The sequence below is a fragment of the Zonotrichia leucophrys genome, chromosome 9, assembly GCF_028769735.1.
Source record: "Zonotrichia leucophrys gambelii isolate GWCS_2022_RI chromosome 9, RI_Zleu_2.0, whole genome shotgun sequence".
NCBI lineage: Eukaryota > Metazoa > Chordata > Aves > Passeriformes > Passerellidae > Zonotrichia > Zonotrichia leucophrys.
Window position 1 is genome coordinate 5391449 of NC_088179.1, and position 17166 is coordinate 5408614.

Here is a 17166-nt window from a genome sequence, read left to right on the forward strand (position 1 = left end):
GGTTATGCAGGCTCTGGAGATCAGTGGGATGTAGGCACACAGTTTGTGGTGATTGGGATGGGGCTGAGCCTCAATGGGCACAGCTGTGAGCAGCAGGTGAGCAGCACTGACAGCAATGAGCCATGGAGTGCCCAGGGGCACTGACCAACCACCAAAGGGAACAGAGGGCACACAGGTGCAGTGCATCAACAGGAGGGGATAAAAGGCTGGGCTAAAGCAGAAGAAGGGCACATGCTTGCAGCCTTCTAAAGTGTTGTGATGTTACTTTGTATGGGCAGATGCCTGAAGCCTTCTGAAAGGTAAGATGTTGTTCTGTATGGGCTGAAGCTTTATGAAATTGTGTGGTTATAATCTGTATTGTGGCCATCTCTTCTGCAATATATGCTGTGACAAGTGGGTGCAAACAAACAGCACACAGAAGGCTTCTCTGGAGATGGCTGTGCTGAAGTGGAAAGAAAAGTAGGATATGATTTGTGATTGGGGAATAGCCTGTGCCTGCTGATGGGAGCATGAGAACACCATACCACATTTTGGGAGCCCAGGCTGGCTGGGCAAAACATGAAACTTACACCAAAGCACAGAGTTGTAAAGCCCAGACTAAAGCATCCCTTAAGCCCAGGCAGGGTGCAGCAGTTTGTAGTTTTTCCAGTGAGCCTCACAGAGGGATGGTGGAAGGGAATTACCCAACATGGAGCTCTGTTACGGCTGGTAACCCTTCAGTTCACCTGGAAGTCCTGCTGAGCCCTTCCCTGGAATAGTCACTCCCTTTTCCTTGGCCCTACCCTCTCCCATCCCCTGCTGCCATTTAGTGCCACCCAACCCTGTGGCAGAGATTTCCAGGCAGGGCCCCTCCAGAGTTGTGAGTTTCCTGTAGTTTTCTCTATTAAATCCATCCTGGGTCCCCAGTCATCCTGGTTGGACCTTATTCCTCTCCTCCCAATGGCTTGGAAGAGCAAAACCTTCCTGCTGGGCATGAGCCAAAACCTGGATGGATGAAACTCAATGTTCCCAACACAACCAAGGGACTGCTGGGTCTGACATGGCTCACACAAGGAATTTATAGCTCTGGGATGAATTCTCTGGAAGTGAGACTCATATTAGGCTGAGAAAAAAGGAAGAGGAGCTGAGAGGCAGGAACATAAAGATGGAAGTCCTCCAAAAGAGAGACATTTAGTGCTGGGACTTTGCAAGTCAGACTCAGTATATTACATTTTTATTGCTACAAGAGTCTGCTTGGTAATTTGTGCTGCCCTATTATTGTGAGAGAATTAATTGCACGGTGGCTCTCCCTGAGCACTGGGGATCTGCAGGAAGCAGCCAGGGATGGAGCAGCAGAACATCCAGAGCCTGTGGATCTGAGGCTGGGTGGGACTTCTTGGCCGTGGGGCTCTTTCCTTGCCATTGAACAGGGAAATGGAAGGGCTGAGAATGAAAGGCTGAAACAAATGGCACTGTTCAAGCCTTGCAATGTGATTTTTAAATGAATATCTGCAGCTCCTCTGGGCTGCCTGCATAGGCGGGACTGGCTGTCTCATTCCCTGCTCCTGCCAAAGGCTGGAGTGCCTTCTCCGGCCTTTAAGTCCTTTGATCTATCACACGAGGCAGACTGATTAAAAAACAGAGGGAAAAATGGGAAAGAGTGCAGCAGCACCCAGGACTATGGAGGTCAGTGGGTTTGCAGCAACCTGCAAATGTTTTGCTGCCAACGTGGCCTTTCTCCATGGCTGTAATGACTCGGGCACACAAGCTCTTCCCAAGGTGCAGAGCTCAGGTGCCAGGAGGTTTGCCTGCTCCCAAACACAGCTGGAAGCAGAAGTAGGAGTATGTGAAGACAGATTTCCTATGGATTTTGGAGAAAACAGACTGCACTCAGCTATTTGGACAGAGTAGTTACAGGCTGCAGTGAGCTGTCCCCAGCAGAATTGCCTCCTAAGGGGCAGCTCTGGAATTCAGTGCCCAGGGAATTTAGTTGAATTTCTCCCAGATGCCTGTGTTGCCGGTGTAGGCAGATGTCCTGGAGTGACTTTATGATCAAATCACGAGCTGTGGGGCTGCAGGTGATGAAGTGCCTTTGAGGATGAGGATGGGACAGGAATCCCAGAGCTGTGAGCCTGCCTGGGCAGAGCAGCCTCTCCTGCTGTGTGGTGTATGCCTGTGGCAGGGCTGGCTCAGCTCTGCCTGCATTGATCCAGTTAGGGACAGGAGCTGCCTCTCACCATCTGCTCTGCTTCCAGGTCCTCTGGACCAGCTTTGGGTCTCCACACCTGTGTCTTCCTGGCCTTTCTTTTTCCTGTTGGACACACCAAATAGTACAGTAGGAGTTGTGATATGTATTCAAGTCCACCCCTTCTCCCAAGGGACTCCCCTGCTTTCTCTGTATTTATCCAGGGCTACATGGAATCACAGATAGATTTGGGTTGCAGGGAACCTTAAAGCTCATCCAGTCCCACCCCCTGCCATGGGCAGGGACACCTTCCACTAGCCCAGGTTGCTCCAAGCCCCATTCAATCTAGCCTGGAACACTTCCAGGGGTGAGCAGCCACAGCAATTAGCAAGATGGGATAAAGCAGCACCTCTGATTTTCTTCCTAGGCAGAGGATGGAGTGTTTGCCTCACGGTTTATTTTCCTATATCATCTCATAAACAACTTTCTGGGTGTCTTTGGGGCACTTTATTATTCTTTTATTTCCCTGAAGGGACCCACGTGTAAAGCTGGGGGGTGATTTTAACCATTGTGGCTTTCATGGCACTGGGACTTAGAAAGGTCTGCCCTAGGCACGGAGGAGCAGAGTCCTGCTTATGAGGGTCATGTGTGTCACACACAGGGCACACACCCTGGAGGTGTCTGGCATGGTTCTTTGGGAACCAGAGCTGCCTGCACCATCCCAGTGCAGCTTTCAGATCAATCCTGCCTCTAGCACAGCTCTCCAGGGAATAGCCCTGTTCCCGCTGGGCTCAGGTTTCTGTTAATTGTTCCTGCAGCCCCAGTCTCTCATCAGCCCGTTCTCCCCAGCCCTGCAGCTGTTCCCAGGCTGGGCTGGAAGGAGCCCACCGGGAGCAGGGAGCCACTGCTTGGATCCCACCCAGCGGGGACACAGGAGGAGCTCCTGCCATGTGGGGTTATGGATTTCTGTTCTCTGGCACAGAGGCCAGCCTGGTCTGGAACAGATCAGGGAGCCCTCCGGTGCTTTGTTGTGTTTCTGGCTGAGGCTCTGAGTAAGTTCTGCTGCTTTTGCTGCTCTCCGATTCCCGGCGAGGAGCCCAAACCTCCCGGCAAGGCTGTGGGGAGCGTGCTGGGAAGAGGATTCTGCTCCAGAGGACTCTGCTGGAGGAGGATGAAGGCTGTCACTCCCTTTCCCCGCAGGCTCTGGTCCAGGCAGGCGCTGGAATCTTCCTCTGGCTTTGCCCACCAGCCGCTGGGGCCAGGAATGCTGCGCTCCCGCACTTTTGGCAGGAGGAAACAATTCCTTGCTGGCAAGCCCGTGCACATGCACAGGATCTTTTCCAGCAAGATTTGTGATGTTTTCGAAGACATAAAGTAATTTGGGTCTAATTAAATGGTTGGGATTGCTGGTGATGGATGATTTGTAAATTCATCTTGCAAAATGCTGGCAGCTGCCTCAGTGATCGGTGGGAGCTGCTTCCAAGGTCCCCCACCCAAGGGTTGTAACCCCCAAAGCCACAGCAGGGATGTTGGAAGTAATTCCTTCCATGGAAAAAAGCTGTTGTGTTGTCCTTGTTTCCTGTTCCTAAGGGCTGCTGCTCCGAAGGTCCTGTTGTCACCTCTGGAATACTGAGCAGGTCTGGGGTATGTTTGAAATGCAGAGATTAAATTCCAGTTGCTGAAAGGGGATCAAGGACCTGGATATTACAATATCTGCAGGTCTTGCTTGCAGTGGGCTCCAAAGGCCTTTGCACTAAAGGGGAACAAATGGAAACCACAATTGTTTCCTCTTCCATTAGAAGAATATTCAAACAGAAGCTGGATTCTCCCTCTTTTCTTTTTGCAGCCTCCTTAAAGTGGGATGTTTTAGCAATATGCAGCCAACTTTGCTTATGCATTAAATATAAATAAAAATATAACCCTGGTACATAGCCAATGTAATGGAAAGTGAATATCCTAGACCTGGGGACTTGGACCTTTGGGGCTAAGAGGATTCCTGTCAGGCTTTCCCCCCTTTTTAGGGCTCACTTAAGGAGCTCACCTGCATTTTTACAGCTGTAACATGAAGGGATTAAGAAGCATCTGGAGCTGTTGTACCTCTGCTCCTGAAAAATGCAAATCCCAAGCTTGGTATTCATCGGATCCTGAAGATCAAAGACATGGCTCTGTGGATGTGGCATGGCTCTGCTGCTCCTGCTGAGAAAGTCAGCCCGTGGGGACAGCTCTGGGAGCTGCTGGCCCAGCTGAGAAGAGCCACAGAAGCTGATCTAACATTGCCATTCCAGCTTTTCCTGCTGTGTTCTCAGGGCTCTGTGAGCGTGTCTCCTGAGAGAGCATCACCCACTGCCAGCCTGGCTTTCCGGGGTGAAGACTGCACAATTTTCCAGCTGCAGTTTGTAGAGAAAATAGCTCCTGGAAATACATTGTAAAGCCGATTCTTCAGACCAGGAATGCTTCTCCTTTAAGTATTCAGGGAGAAAGGGATTTGTGTTGGATGTAATGAGTTAATACAGACGGCACAGATTGGATGTTTTGCCTCGGGATCAGGCAGAGTCGGTGCCTTTTGTCACAGAGCAGTGCTACATTGGATCTTCACAAGGAAAGAAGTTTTCCTGAGGGAAAGCATTGCCAATGTGCAGGAATTAATTTCTGTTGAGACATGAAGCTGCTGGAGCTGAGCCTGCAGAGGCTGTGGAGGGAGGGCCTTTAGCATGTGGGTGCCCAGGCAAGGCTGAGGGAGCCGGGGCTGCAGAGGCTGTGGAGATGCTGAAGGGCCCGGAGCATGTGGGTGCCCAGGCAAGGCTGAGGGAGCCAGGGCTGCAGAGGCTGTGGAGATGCTGAGGGGCCCGGAGCATGTGGGTGCCCAGGAAAGGCTGAGGGAGCCGGGGCTGCAGAGGCTGTGGAGATGCTGAAGGGCTGGGGGCATGTGGGTGCCCAGGCAAGGCTGAGGGAGCCGGGGCTGCCCAGCCTGGAGAGGAGCCCCAGCTGAGAGGGGCCCTCAGCCCTGGTTGCAGGGAGGGGCAGAGCAGGGCCGGGCTCTGCTCCAGGCCCAGCAATGGCACCGGAGCCACGGGCAGGACTGAGCCCAGACAACTCCACCTGGGCATGAGGAAGAACTTTCCTGGGCAGTGCCTGAGCCCTGAGCAGAGCCCAGAGAGGGTGTGGAGTCTCCTCACTGGGGATATCCCAGAGCTGTCTGGGCACAATGTGTGCCATGGGCTCTGGGATGGCCCTGCTGGAGCAGATGGGACACGCTGTGGTCCCTTCCAGCCTGGCCCATTCTGGGGTTCTGTGTGACTCTTCTTTGTAGGAGATTCTGTGGGACTCTTCTTGTGCCATAAGGTAACATTTTGCTGAGCAATTGCTGCCCCTAAACATTTGCACATCTCTGTGAGAAATTCAGAACACTTGGGATAAAAATTTCTCCAGGGTGAAAATGTACTGCAAAATAAAGTGGGGAAAAAAGAAAATTCACAGCAATTCTTACCCCACCACATTATGAAGGGTAGGGAATGAGATTTTCCATACCTTATACTGCTGTTCCATATTTCCTCATGGAGCTAAACCCAGCTTTACCTAGAGCTATAGGGGCACAAACTCTGCAATCACTTTGCACTCAGGAGAATGTGTTTGCAAATGGAGCGCTAATCATTCCTGCTTTCCCCGCCCGTCTCCGAGGAATACGAAATGTAATAAAGCAGACAAAAGTTCCTGTGAATAGGGGAACTTTATCAGGCCTGCTCCTGGGGTGCTCATCACAGCCTCATCACAAAGAGACGTGACAGCAATGCCAGGTGGGGATGCTCTGCTGGGAAGGATGGCGCTGGCACTGGGGCTTGTCACATCCTGACAGGATTCAGGCAGATCTGCTGGCACTGTGGTAATTAACTCACCCCGCCAGAGAGCACCGAGGGCTTGGCTTGCACAGGCTGGGTGAGAACGGGGATTAATCTGGGCTATCAGTTATTTATTTACGTGTTGTGACTGGGAGTGCTCTCCTGCAAGTGGCACAGCACTGGCAGAGGGAAATTCAGCTTGTGCTTAGGACTGGGTGTTTCCCTGACTCCTGTGCAGGTGGGAATGGGGCTGTCTGGAGTGACAACACCCAAAACAGAGAAACTGCAGCTGCCTCATCCCTGCAAGTGTCCAAGGCTCGGTTGGATGGGGCTTGGAGCACCCTGGGATGGTGGAAGGTGTCCCTGCCCATGGCATGGAGGGAATGAGATGATGTTTAAAGTCACTTCTGACCCAAACCATCCTAGGGTTCTGTGAAATGGGGAGATCCCTGCAGGGGCTGGATCTCCCTGACTGCCCTGGGGTTCCTGGTGGAAAGGCCAAGGGAAAACACTCAGTGGCGTGTTCTGTTTTTCTGATGTGTGTTGAGAGGCAGACACACTGGGAAAAGATGGATCAGAGGCAGAGGGCACACTCAGAATTCAAAAGCTGCATTAAGGGACGAGATCCTGTTAATTTGCTATTCTGTATGTTTCTATAGTTTAAAAATATCAAACATTTCTGCATATAAAACTCCCACCCACCAGTGGGGTCCATGTTTGGTGGGGAAGAGGCATTTGGGAAGCAGGAGTAGGTTTGGATTGTTGCTTTCAGAGGTCTTTTGGAGAGAATGAAGGATAAACATCCTGGTTTATCCCAGCTGAGATCCTGACTCCACATGGCAGCAAGGACTGTTTCTTAAACAAATAAGGAGTTTAAGGTCTGATGCATGTGCAACTCCTCTCTCCTCCTCATGGTGTTCCTCCATTGGACCTATTCCCACGTGGAATAGCTCAGCCCACTTTTTCCAGCGGGCAGGAGCAGCATTTTCCTCAGCATTCCCTCAACCTCTGCATTTGGGAGCCTGATTTTCTCCTTTTTGCTCCTTCGTAAATTCCCTGCTGCTCCTGGAGGAGGAGGAGGAGGGAGAGCCTGCTGCTGGGAAATGTCCTGCTCCATCTCCTGCTGCCAGGGCAGCCTTTGCCAGGAAGGGGGATGTGAATCCTCTGCTCCGTCCCCTCCCAGCACGTGGGAAGCTCCTGGATGAGCAGCTCCTGTGCATGGCCCCGTTCCCAGCACATAATGGGTTCTGCCTGATCTCCATTCTCCCTCTTCCTAATGAAGTGGTGCCACCTTGGTGGCAGAGCCAGCCCGGAAAATAATAAAGCATTTTGCATTTGGAGGCACGGGAAGGGGGGCCTGGGGAGTGATCCTCCCCGAGACACAGGAATTATCGCAATTACCCAGCAATTGGAGGGACAGCAGAATGGAGCTGCAGGCTTTCCAGGCACACTTCTCCAGCATTAATATTTTTAATTAAGAGTATTGGCAGGGAGTTATGATTTTGGCAGAGCAGATGGCACAACCTGAGGGGTAGGGACAAGATGCAGAGGTGCTTCTGCAACTGTGCCTTGGACCTGTGCAACCCCTTCTTCCCTCCTGCTGAGGGGTCACTGCAGGGACAATGCCATTCTCCTTCAGTTCAGGGACAGTTTTATGAATTTAATGAAAATTCCAAGAGGAATGAAGTCTCCTGCTCGCTCCTTGGCTTCTGCTGTTACAGACAGGGATGCAGGAGATGTGGTGAGGCTGCCAGAGGATCAAAGGCATTTCATTTTTTGAAAGCATCACATTGATTTTCAAATCAATCTGGTTTACATACTTCTGGAGAGTCTTCCACCTCCACCCCACCTTGGCCATCTCGTAACACTTTTATGAGTTTAAGAATCTCTAATAATCAGTTTAAGAGTCTCTAATTATCAGACATTAAGTGGTTTCCCCAAGGTCACATGGGAAGACAGCATCAGATCAAGGAGCCAAGGCCAGGTCAAATAGACCTGTGGATCATCCTAAATCCTTAGGCCAGAAAGTTCTGCTGTGAGGGGGATTTTTGGGTGGTGTTGTGGGGTTTTGGGATGCATTCAACAACCACAAAGGGTCAACAGCCCTGCTTGTCCTCTGAGGTCTTCACCTTGTTATAGTTGGGTTGTTCTGCCAAAAACTGAGACCCTGAGGTTGCCAGGAGGTTGTTGGCTGGTACAGGATATTGCTCCACCTTCTGTGGGAAGGACAGAAAGTGGCGTGGGAGTTTGGCTTTGAGGGTAGGAAGGCATCAGCAGCCAAAAAACCAAGTTTATACTGCATATTATATTATATTAATCAGGAGTGTTTAGTTTTTGAAGGGCCTCTGCTCCATGTCTGTACAGTGAGGAAGAAAGAGTTATAGGATGCGTCCAAAATATCCCATTTAGGGTTTGCAGCTGGAACCAGTGGTCCTAAGGTCAAGTTTAAGCTTTGGGACAGTGGCTAAGTGACCTCAAGTTTCTGGAGTGGGGCTAAGAATGTGTGTCCTCACACATTGCCTCCTGTCTGGAATTGTTATCCAAAGGTTTCCTTTGCCCTCCACTACCAGAGCGGGGCTGTTGGATGGGCAGGGAAAGGAGGCAAACCTGGAGATCTCCCCTCCTCAACATTCCTGTTCAGCACTTTAAATACCTGGATGCAGCTCTCAGCATCCTGGCAGTGTCCAAGGCCAGGCTGGATGGGACTTGGAGCAGCCTGGGGTAATGGAAATTGTCCCTGCCTATGGCAGAGGGTGGAACTGGATGGGCTTTAAGGTCCCTTCCCACCCCAAGCATTTCCATGGTTCTATTAACATGAACCTGCTCACCTGGACCTTTCCACCCTCACTGCATTTAAGGCAGCATTTTCTGGAGCTTGAATAAAAGTCAGCTCCACATAATGATGCTGTATGTCAACATTACCACCTTTTCTTCTATTTTGGAAATGCTTCACCTCCATCTCTGTCAAAGCTGACAAGAAAAGTTTGGTCTGGGTTTTCCAGCTCTGTGAGGAGCTGATGTAAACTGGACCACACAGAGATGGTGGCAACTTAGCACCTTGCAAGTGACACACAGCTCGTGTGTCCCAGACAGTGGATGCTGATATCATAAAGGAATAATATCCATCATAATTCCATAGGCAGGAGGCAGCTCAACCCATCTCTACTGCTTCAGTTCAAGCCCAGATGCAATTTATCAATGACCAGTGGTTGTTTATTACGTTAATTCACAAGCTGTTTGTCAGGCACATGATCACAGATGTTTATTAACAGTATAAATCCCCTGAGATCTTTCATTACTCCACGCCTGTGACTGTAGGTGCTAATTCAGTAATTTAGACCTCACACATGACCTGTCCTCAGCTTTTTAAAGTAAAAGTCAAACCTGGCAGGAGATTTTTCTCTTTAAGTGAAGACCAGCTTGGACAGGACTTGGAAAAACCTGGTCTAGTAGAAGGGGATTGAATGGGATGAACTTTTAGGTCCCTCCCAACCCATTCCATGATATTAAAGCCAACCTGCAGGATCTGGGGAGAAGGGAGAAGAGAGTGGCTCCTGTCCCTGTGCCTCTGGAGCCCAGGGCTGAGCTGCAGTGAGCAGCTCCCCAGAAGTAATTTCCAGGCAAAATTGCTGTAAAGAAAAAATTGACTTTTGACATAGGCTGATAAGCACTGATGTTTGTTTCCAAGGGCTTGTATTTTATGCAATTTAATGCCTAACAATGACTGACAACAGTGGTGGTGGTGAAAAACATTAAAAAGGAGGGAACTGCAGTCATTTCCAGCTGCAAGCTTCTCTCCTGGTAGGCTTTTTCCTGTGATTTTCAGCATTTAGCCTGGTTGTTCTTATGCCATTGGTTTTGCAAGCTGAGGCTTGCATCCCCAGACACTGAATTTCAAGCTGAAGTAAACCCAAAAGTCTCCATGAAGGATGCAGTGAGTGCTGCCTCATCTTTGAAGGGGAAACATCTTGTCCCTCTCAGATTATCTTCATGGATGGGCAAAATGCAGTGAGGTTTTGTCCTTCCAAGAGACACCTTTGCACTGCAAGTCCTGTTTTGAAGGGAAGAAAAGCTCAGTTAACCTCAGTGTTTTCCCTCATCAATCATTCCCATTCAGGTCGATACATCTGTTAGGACAAATATAACAAGGAGCTGGAGTCTGGAGGCCAGAGAGGAATGAGCAGCAGGAGCCTCTGATTCTTCTTTACTGGTGGTTAATGTGGTGTGGCCTAAAATAAACCCCTTCAGGACATTCAGAGCCTCTTTGAGTGCCCTGAGCCTGGCAGAGCTGCCCATTCCCTGCTCTGTGTCACCCATGGTGTGAGCCCTGCTCACTCTTCCCATCTGTCCTGGGAATGGTGAGGTGGAATGGCATCCCATTGCCAAGCAGAGCTCGGTGGGGACAGAGAACAGGAGTGTGAGCGTGGTTTGAGAGGACAGGGTGGTTGGAATGTCCTTGGAGTGGGTCAGGAGTCTTTCAGATATGGCTTCCTGCAAACATGGAGCTTGTCAGTGTTGGAAATGTGCTGTCCCAGGTGGCTGTTGATCCATCAAAAGAGTGGAGGGCACAGCCTGGATGTGGTACAAACAAAACTCTCTGGCATTTCTTCTCACTCTGAGAAAGACATGGAGGGACTGGAGGGTGTCCAGGGAAGGGAACAGAGCTGGGGAAGGACCTGGAGCACCAGAAGTGGCTGAGGGAGCTGGAAAGGGGCTCAGCCTGCAGCAAAGTACTCAGGGATCTTGGAGGGCTTTTCCAACATAAATGATTCTGAAGTTTTCTTAGAGGTAGAACTTAGAATTAAAGTTTGGACTGGAAGATCTTGGAGGTTTTTTCCAGCCTTGCTGATTCTGTGCCTCTATGAAAGGGTCCAGGGGAATGTGGAGTTGGTGACTCCAGCTCCTGTCTTTGTGTCAGTGCCATTCATGGCAGGATTGGCCCAGTTTCCCAGTTTTTATGGACTGTTAATACAAGGATCCTGAGTCAAACTATTTTCTGGTGTCATAGCTGATGAATTCTTGTCTGGATCCAGATATAATCCTGGAACCACCAGGAGCTTGGGGGTGGTTGGAAAGTGCTGAAGTGCTGTCAAGTGAGGTGGGCTCAGCAGAACGAGTCTGTTGACAGCCTGGTGCATGAATACTTCATGCTTCATCCCTCATATAGAGCCCTCTTTGTTTATTCCCATCTTTATTCATCATCATCATCGTTATTTATTAATTAAGTTGCTTTGCCAAGCCAACAGCATGAGCTCATGTCTGGACTCGGGTGCATCCATAATTAATTGCAAGTGTTGTGTTATGTTGTTGTGAGCAAAGGAAGTGGAGAGTCTCAGTGAAAAGTCTCTGGAAATTCAGAGATTATATCCACAATCCAAGTGCTTCTTGAGCAAGAGGAAGAGCAGGAGTCCAACATGTTGTTTAAGGGATTCATGTTTGCACTACACCTTCAGAGATGACTGATCCTCTGTCCCCCTGTCAGGGATCTTCCTGAGCAGCTCCAAGTCTGCTCCAAATTAAAACAAGTTTTTCCTTTTAACACCAACTTCCTTCCCCCGCTGCACTGACCTTCCAAAGAGAGGCAGAGAGAAGATATCACATGTAAAACAAAGTGAGAGGAACCCACAAAGAAGGAACTGAATTCCCCCAAAATGTCACCTTGCCAGTTGGCTTTTATTGTTTTGATAGTGAGGCAATTCTGCTGACAAATCCGTTATCGCACAAAAGCGGGAATGTGCCGGGGCATTGGCAAGTTCTTCTGAAATAACACAGCTCTGAGGAGCACTTATTAGGGACCAGGGATACAAATGCATTCTGAGCATCCAGAGAGCACTGTGGAGAGGGAATAAATCAATCCTGCTTAAGCTGCAGGAAAGTCTCAGCATTTGGATGCACAGCAGCAGAGGAAGCGGGAGCTCCGCTGGGCAAGGGACAGAGGCAGCAGCCTCTTGTTCCTGGTGAGAGGGTTTTATTCCAGCCAGCACCAGGTGGCCTTCCTGCTGATGAATTTCTATCATTAATTTATAATAATAAATAATAATAATTTAAAAATAATTTCCTCCTGAGATCAGGGAGGAAAAGAAAAGGAGAAAAAATCCTCAGTCCTCCCACCCTTCCTAACTTTAATGCTGTCCTGTGCCTTAAACCCTGTTCCTGATTTAGACAGAAAGGTGCTTTCTCCCTGCAGGACACAGGCCTTGTAGGAACTCCTGCTGGGAATGGCAATTCCTGCTGGGAGTGGTAATTTGGGGGCTTGTCGTTCCTCTTGCATCAAGGCAGCACAAATGGTGCCAGGAGTACCTTCTTCCACCTGCACAGGACAGGAGGGAGCAGCCTCAAGGGGAGGGTCAGGTTGGACATCAGGAGGAATTTCTTCATGGAAAAGGTGGTCAGACACTGGGAGGTGGTGAAGTTCCCCATTCCTGGAGAAGTTAAAGGAAAACTGGATGTGGCACTCAGTGCTCTGGGCTGGTGACAAGGTCAGGGTCAGTCACAGGTTGGACTTGGTCATCTTGGCCATCTTTTCCAGCCTCAGTGATTCTGGAATTTTCAGCATGGAGATGGGAAGGTTTTTAACAGCTGGGAGAGTGGTTGGACACAGGTAAGCAGAGTTTGAGTCTGAGCAAGCCAAAGTGTGAGCAATCCTGACTCAGCTTTGGGATTCACCTTTCTTTCTACCCTCTCTCAGAATAATGGTTGATATGCTGATCCCCTCCTTTTCCCACCCTTTCCAAGCTTCCTTCCATGCTTATACTTCCCAATGCCAGTACACAGACCGTTCAGGACAGTGTCTTGAAATAAACCCTTTGCTTGAAAGAATTTAAAAACCAGCAGAGTTGAGTGAAAGGTTTTGCTCAAAGACTAAAACATGAATTTCAGCAGTTTTATCCCTCTTGCTTTTCTTCTTCCTAAGAGACTCTTTTCAAAAGCCAACATGAAAAAAATCTAAATACATGAGGTTAATCACATGTTGTAAATGCACACTAAATAAATGTCTAATTTGAGCTGTGTCTGTGCTGTCAGGGGACTGCACAGGCCATGACCTCCTGTACGTGGAGGATTCCCAGGAACCACATGGATTTATTTTATTTTTCAGTTAACTCCATTCGTAGCCGCTTCACTGCAGTTTTTCTTCAGCACACTGGAGATTGATGAGCGCACCTGGAGCTGAAGCCAGTGAGCTGTTTAGGAGTCAGACCCATCCCCATTAGTTCCTACGCTTAATTTAGTGCATGTACAACCCTGCAACTCCATATTGTTATGCTTGATGCTCTCTTAAAAGGCCAGAGTTAAAATCAGAGAATCCCAGAATGGTTTGGGTGGGAAGGGATCTTGAAGCTCATCCACTTCCATGGGCCTTCCACTGTCCCAGGTTCTCCAAACCCTCTCCAGCCTGGCCTTGGACGCTTCCAGGGATCCAGGAGCAGCCACAGCTTCTCTGGGCACCCTGTGCCAGGGCCTCACCTCCCTCACAAGGAGGAATCTCTTCCCAATATCCCATCTAACCCAGCCCTCTGGTAGTGGGAAGCCATTCCCTCTTGTCCAAAGTCCCTCTCCAGCTCTCTTGGAGCCCTTTAAGGCACTGGGAGGGGGTCTAAGGTCACCCCCCTCTCTCTTCCAGGCCTTCTCAGCCTTTCTACCTTAGCACACAGCATGCAAAAGGAAAAACAGTTCCCTAAATGCTCTCAATCCCTCCACAAAAGGCTCCATTCTTCCAGAGCTTTGGGGCAGCAGCAGAGGAGAATCCCACCCACCCCTCCGGAATCAGCATCAGAACAGCAGCGCTGAGGATTTGCATGGAGCATCCAGCAGCTCCTGCTCGTGGAGCTGTGAATGTGTTCATTTTTTAGCTTCAACAAGGTCATTCCCACTGCTAAGCATAATCCTGACACATTAGCAGGAGTGCTGTCCAATCCATTCGCACTCCATTAAGCAGCAGCACTGCCGGGAAGGTTTTCCTGCTCTCTCTCAGACTTCCTTCCCCCCCAGTCACACACAGGGAATCATCTCTCAGGAGCTCAGGTGGCCGTGAGGAGAGCACAGCATGTCCTGCAGTGCCTGCTTCCCGAGGTAGGTGTGAAATTTTGGTGGGACTGGGGATCCCAGTGTGGGCTGTAAACTGGACATCCCTTCCCTGCAGGGCAGTGCACAGTGAGATCCCATGGCCTCTGTGCCACTGCTCAGGGATTTTTCTCTTCTCTGCTTATCGAGCTTCAGAAAAGTCACCAGAGTTTCAAATGTCGCCGTTGTCAACTTTTTGTCATTCCACAGGAAAGTGGCAGCTGATTTTTTCCATCACTCCCACCTGGGATTTCCATCAAAATCTCTCCAGGCCACTGCCTGCATTTCAGACTTGCTTTCTGGGAAAACACAGTGCTGGGGTTTTGACAATAACCTTTCCACCGAGTTGGAAAGATCCTCTGTGGGTTTGTTTCACTGCCCTGATTTTGTGACAAAGCTCAGGGAGAGACTCCTGCCTCGTCCTGCTTGGATGGGTGTCAGTTCTGCATGAGCTGGGCCAGCTCAGGAGGCTGCACAAGGAAATATTCCCTGTCAATTAAACTGGAGGAAGTGTCAGCAGGAGAGGAGTGAAGCAGCCTCCTCTGAGAGCTCTCCCTGGGGACAGCAGGTCCTTTCCTGTCTGGATTCCATGAGCCACTTGTCCAGCCAGAAGTGGAGACACAGACTAGTGTGCCAGGAGACAAATTCCCCATTTTCTAGAGCTTTCTGCAGAAGCTGTCCCCCAGTTCAGACATTTTTTTTCCTTAGACCTTTTAGGCCAGTAATCAGATCAGTAGCTTGGGACTGAATAAAGTTTTGGGTTAGTTCTGGTTCTTCATCCCTCAGAGTTTGTGATTCTGTAAAAGAACCTGGAGACTCCTCTGTGAGTTTTTCTTCCCCCTGTCACGCCTGGTTAGGTCACAGTTTATAGAATCATGGAATAATGTGTTGGAAGGGACCTCAAACATCATCTGGTCCAACCTCTCTTAACAAAAGCACAGTCTAGACAAGGTGACCCAGCTCCTTGTCCAGCTAAACCTTAAAAGTGTCCAAAGTTGGGCATTCCACCACTTCCCTGGGGAGATCATTCCAATGGCTGACTGTTCTCACTGTGAAAAATCTCCTCTTGTGCCCCAACGTTTTATGGATGAGGTTTCCTCTGATCCTGCTGCAGTTCTGAGCTCCCCTGAAACCATGGGACAGGGAACATGGTTTGGAAAAATCTCAGAGCTGGAATTGTCACCTTGCCTTGGTCTGCTGGCAGCAGGGTGTTGCTGGCCCAGCCCAGCACCTGCCATGAAGTGCTCCTGTCTTGGCCCAAACCCCCAGGTTTAACTGAAGTCTCAGCAGAATAATGTGAGTCCATGGAAATCAATGGAGAAGAGCTGAAAACAATTGATTGGAATCAAAACACGCTGCAATCAAATTTGGAGGGACTGAACTAATGGATCATAAGGTGCCTGGTGAATGGGGCTGATTGAATTGAGCTGAGAGGTCCTGCATCTTCATTACAGCCCCTGAAACCAGGACAGATGAGGAATTTTCTAACCAAGTTTAGTGTCTTTTTTTTTACTTCACTGATACTGGATTGCAAACCCAGCTCTTGGGAATTTAACCCATGTGTACAGTGTTGGGAGGGGAAAAATGGGATTTGGATAGGACAAGGGGCAGTGACTTCACACTGGCTAAGGACAGGTTTAGATTGGATATTGGGAAGAGATTCTTGGCTGTGAGGGTGCTGAGGTGGTGAGGTCCTTGCCCAGGGAAGCTGTGGCTGCCCCTGGATCCCTGGAAGTGCCCAAGGCCAGGTTGGACAGGGCTTGGAGCAACCTGGGATAGGGGAAGGTGTCCCTGCTCATGGAAGAGGGTGGAACTGAATGAGTTTTTTCCCACCCAAACCATCCTAGGATTTGGGGATTTGCTGGTCACAGGCTGCTCCATGTCTGAGGACAGGCCAGGAACTGGATTTTGGAGCTCTCCTTGCTGCTGATTCCTTTATTTTGTCTCGCTCAGCATTCCCAGAATCAGTTTTCCGTTTCTCCTGCCTTGCTATGGCAGAATTTGGAGATGCAGAGTTGCTTCTTACCATGCATTCACTCCATGTGCCGGCCAAGGCCTGGTTATCCCTGCATGTTTTGCCAACACTGATTTGTAGCATCTCCTTATTCCACCAAATCCTGCAAATTCTTTGGAATTTTCATTATCCTAATGTAACTTTGCTCTCTGTCAAGGGAACAGAAAGCATGAATAATTCAGTAGTTTTCCTAAACCTCCATTTTTTGGTCAGACTGAAGTTCCCCTGTTACAAGGGATGATTTATTATTGCAGTGATTAAGGGACATTGTTGATATTTCTGAAAATTTCCTTTCAGAGCTGCAGGCTTGCCTGGAGTCAAAAGGCAGGAGAAATATGTGAATAACGGGGTGGGTAATGGAGCATTTGCAATTTCCCATTAACAGGAGGCTCCTATTTGTTCCATGCTCCCACGGATGGGTGGCGTGGATCTGGAGCCAGGTTGTCTTACAGCACTTTTTCTGTTGGAGCTCTGATAGGGAAACAGGGAAAATGAGTTCCCAAGAACTCAGCACCTTGATCCATCTTGTGACAGCCTGAAACTGAAAGTCCTGAAGCTTGTTATTGTCTCCTGATTGAACTCAATTTAGCATCAGGATACAGTGCCCAGATTTAAATCCCTTTCCACCTGCTCTGAGGTGAGGGAGGATCTGCTTGTGCTGTATTCCTTGACTGGCTTCAACCACTCCATGGGCCTTTGTAGTCCCAGATGTTTCCTGATGTAGTGGGACCCTTCTCCCTTTTCCCTTCCCTTCCCTTCCCTTCCCTTCTTTTTTGTTATTCCTCTCTCCTCTCCCATCCTCTGAGCTTGGGATGCCTTTTCTGGGTGCTTTCATAGCAGACCAGCCTCCCAGTGCTTTATTCCACAAAAAGCCCTTTGGGGAGCTGTCAGTGCTGCTGCCTCACCCCAGCAGACCTGGGAGCCAAGCCCCTCCGTGTCACATTCCAAAGGAGCTCCTTGGTGATGCCTGTCAGGCAGCAGCAGGTAACTGATTTATCTTCCCAGCTTGTTTATCAGCCCTAATAGAAAATGAAGTCTCTCCGGGTTGATGAGCAATGTGAATTCTTGCTGTCTCTCTCCTCGCCTCCCCA

The 17166-nt window shown here is 49.4% G+C and overlaps 1 long non-coding RNA gene across 1 annotated transcript; it reads left to right on the forward strand.

Moving 5' to 3' along the window:
* The first annotated feature begins 228 nt into the window (after positions 1–228).
* On the forward strand, positions 229–15487 carry LOC135451801 (uncharacterized). The gene is made up of 3 exons (XR_010441434.1): positions 229–299; positions 13622–14070; positions 14272–15487. It is a non-coding gene; the product is annotated as an uncharacterized LOC135451801 (long non-coding RNA).
* Positions 15488–17166: the final 1679 nt, after the last annotated feature.